Raw genomic sequence first — 4,133 nt, forward strand, 5'->3', positions numbered from 1 at the left:
CTCTTTTTCTCTTCTTGTTGATGTAGTTTCCTTGATTAGATTTGACATTGTAGGAGTTAGAGAGGTTGAACCTTAAGGGAGATAGGTGAAGAAATTGGAAGGGATTTGTTTATGGCCTTTGGGAAGAAGAAGAGATAAGAAAGAAGAGAGAAGAAGGGAGCAAGCGGCGGGCACGACCGTGTGGCTCTTATACCCTCGTGCCATAACTTTTAAAACCTGGGTTGGGTCATGTGAGTTGCCATATGGCCATATTCCTTCTTCCTTCACACGACCGTGTCTGAGACACGACCTGTTTCTTCTCCTTCTCATCTTTTTCCGCACGGCCATGCCAAATGGCATGGGTAGTTTCACCTTCTTCTCTGTCGGCCTCACACGACCGTGTGTGTCATACGACCTCCTTCTTCTCCTCCTCTGGAATTTTCACACGACCGTGTGAAATCACACGACCTTGTCCTTCTTCCTCTCAGGTGAGCTCACGCGACCAATGTGAGTCACATGATCGAGTCTCCTCCTTCTCTGTAAGTCTCACATGGCCGTGTATGTCACACGACCGAGCTCTGTTTGATACAGGATTGCTGAATTTCCTCCTTTCTGATTTCTCCAATGCCTCCATGCCCATGAAATAATCATGGCTAGCTCATGGAAGCAATGTACAACCTGAAAACAAAATAACAACAATTTAAAAACATGTGCTAACTAAAGGGACCCTTGGGTTGACTCCCAAGAAGCGCTTGTTTAAGGTCATTAGCTTGACCGATGTTAGATCATTCTGGGGGACGAGGTTCAATGAAGTATGACTTCTATTTCTCCTCTAACTGCATACCATGGACATACCCTTTTGAACGTTGCACATTCACCTTAATAACTCTGAGCTCCTCATTCCAAATGTCCACTGCTCCAAAGGGGTAAACCTTTTTAACTTTGAACAGACATGTCCATCGTGATTTTAGCTTTCCTGAAAAAAGTTTTAACTTTGAATTAAATAATAAGACTAGGTCTCCTTCTTTGAAATCCCTGCGTAGTATGTGTTGATCATGTCATTTCTTTGTCCTTTCCTTATAAGATTTGGCATGTTCGTAAGCATCCAACCTTAATTCATCAAGTTCATTTAACTGAAACTTCCTTTTTTCTCCTGTTGCCCTGAGATCCATATTAAGTTTTGTAATTGCCCAGTAAGCTTTATGTTTCAATTCAACTGAAGATGGCATGACTTTCTATAGACTAGCCGGAATGGGGGCATACCAATGGGAGTTTTGTAAGCTGTACAATACGCCCATAAAGCATCATCTAGCTTCAATGACCAGTCCTTTCGTGAAGTAGAGACCATTTTCTCTAGTATGACCTTAATTTCTTGATTAGAGATTTCAACTTGCCCATTGGTTTGTGGATGGTATAGTGTTGCCACTTTGTGATTTACTCCATATTTCTTGAGTAAGTTTTTAAATTTTTTTTCTATAAAATGTGACCCTCCATCACTAATAACTGCTTTAAGAATGTCAAATCATGGAAAAGTTATATTTTTAAATAATTTGATGACTGTCTTTGCATCACTTGTAGGAGAAGCTATGACCTCCACCCATTTTGACACATAGTCCACCGCCACCAAAATAAACTTATTTCCATACGACAAAGAAATGGTCCCATAAAATCTACCCCCTATACATCAAATAACTCAACTTCAAGGATGTAGTTTAGTGGCATTTCATTTCTCTTGGTGATACTTCCGACCCTTTGTCATTGATCACAGGATTGTACAAATTCTCGTGTATCTTTAAATAAGTTTGGCCAATAAAATCCTGTTTGTAAGATTTTTGCAGTTGTTTTCAAATATCCCAGATGCCCACCATAAGATGAAGAATGACAATGGAACAAAATATCCTTAACTTCTTCCTCGGGTATACATCTTCGATAAATTACATCATTGCATTTCTTGTAAAGAAGTGATTCATCCCAAATAAAGTTCTCGACGTCTGAAAGAAATTTTTTCTTTTGTTGTCTAGAGAAATTTAGGGGTAAAACTCCACTTGCTAGATAGTTAACAAAATCTGCATACTAAGGTGTCTTTACACATGCTAATGCCAAAAGGTGTTCATCCGGAAAAATACCATCAATAGGTGCCTTAAATTCTGCATCTTTTTTTTTTCATTTTGCAATACTCGAGATAAATGATCCGCCATTATATTTTCTGTCCCTTTCTTATCTCTGATCTCCAAATTGAATTCCTGAAGAAGTAAGATCCACCTGATAAGTCATGGTTTGAGATCTTTCTTACCTTGTAAATATCAGATGGTTGCATGATCAGTATATACTATCACTTTCGAGCCCACTAGGTAGGATCTGAACTTGTCAAACACAAAGACTACTGCTAGAAATTCTTTTTCTGTAGTGAAATAGTTTACTTGGTTTGCATCCAGTGTCTTACTTGCATAGTGGATTGCATATAAAATCTTGTTCTTTCTTTGCCCCAGAACTGCTCCTATAGCAAAATCACTAGTGTCACACATAATTTCAAATGGGAGCTCCCAATCTAGGGCTTGGATTACTGGAGCTGAAGTAAGGGCACTTTTAATCTTTTTGAAAGCCTCTATGCAGTCATCATCAAAACAGAATTCGACATCTTTAATCAACAAATTAGTTAGTGGCTTAGAGATTTTTGAGAAATTCTTAATAAAACGCCTATAGAATCCATCATGCCCCAAGAAACTCCTTACTCCTTTTACATTAATTGGTGGGGGTAACTTCTCTATTACTTCTACCTTGGCCTGATCCATCTCAATCTCATGTTCTGATATCTTGTGTCCCAAGACAATCCCTTCTTTTACCATGAAGTGACATTTTTCCCAATTTAGCAGTAAGTTTACATCTTCGCACCGTTGAAGAACCGTAGAAAGATTTAGTAGACAAGTGTCAAAGTTATTTCCATAAACTGAGAAATTATCCATAAATACCTCCATGATTTTCTCTGTCAGATCTGAAAAAATTGTCATCATGCACCTTTGAAATATAGCTGGGACATTACAAAGTCCAAATGACATACGTCGATAGGCGAAGGTTCCGTAGGGACATGTAAAAGTAGTCTTCTCTTGAACTTGAGGGGCAATTGTAATATGAAAGAATCCTGAATAGCCATCCAAATAGCAGAAATATGAGTATTTTTCTAGCCTTTCAAGCATCTCATCAATAAATGGTAGAGGAAAATGATCTTTTCTAGTTTCTATATTTAGCTTCCTGTAATCAATACAAATCCGCCACCCTGTGACTGTTCACGTTGGAACCAGTTCATTATTCTCATTTCTGATTACAGTCATTCCTCCTTTTTTTTGGAACTACATGCACTGGACTCATCCATTCGCTATTTGAAATAGGATAAATGATCCCGACATCAAGAAGCTTAAGCACTTCTTTTTTTACCACCTCTTTTAAATTTGGATTCAGTCTCCTTTAATGTTCAATTGAATTTTTATATCCTTCTTCAAGTAAAATTCTATGCATATAAAGAGAGAGACTAATTCCTTTAATATCATCAATGGTATACCCAATCGCCTTTCTATGAAACTTTTACTCGTTGATCAATCTTTGTGTTTCCGGTTTAGTTAAATTTGCATTGATTATCACTAGAAAAGTGGAATTCGGACCAAGGAATGCATATTTAAGGTTAAGGGACAATGGCTTTAACTCTAGTTGAGGCGGCATAAATTTTGGCAAAATTGGATCAATTGGATCCTGCTCCAACAACTTTATTTCGTCCTTTGGAGATTCTTTCCATAAATTTTCCTCAGTTTTAGATACCATCTCTTCATCCTCTTCATAATCAAAGTTATTTTCTGCACAAAAAACATTGGAGCATTCCTCCTTCTCAATAAGATTAGTCAAAGAAATCCCTTCTCCAAATATTTTTAACAAAGACTTACAACACCAAAGGAATAAATCTTGGAAATTCTTTTGATTCAGAGTAATGTTTTCTTCGGAATCATTCTAAATTTCATCATCTACAAATTCTTGTTTATTTCCCTCATCATTTTCTTTTTCTTTGTCCTCGAATGCACTTGATGAGAAAGCCAATAGATTTTTCCCTGACCAATCATTAAGATTTGATGCTATCTGATAGATTATTTCATATGCTTCATCAAGAT

This window comes from Zingiber officinale, chromosome 8B (genome assembly GCF_018446385.1).
Source record: "Zingiber officinale cultivar Zhangliang chromosome 8B, Zo_v1.1, whole genome shotgun sequence".
NCBI lineage: Eukaryota > Viridiplantae > Streptophyta > Magnoliopsida > Zingiberales > Zingiberaceae > Zingiber > Zingiber officinale.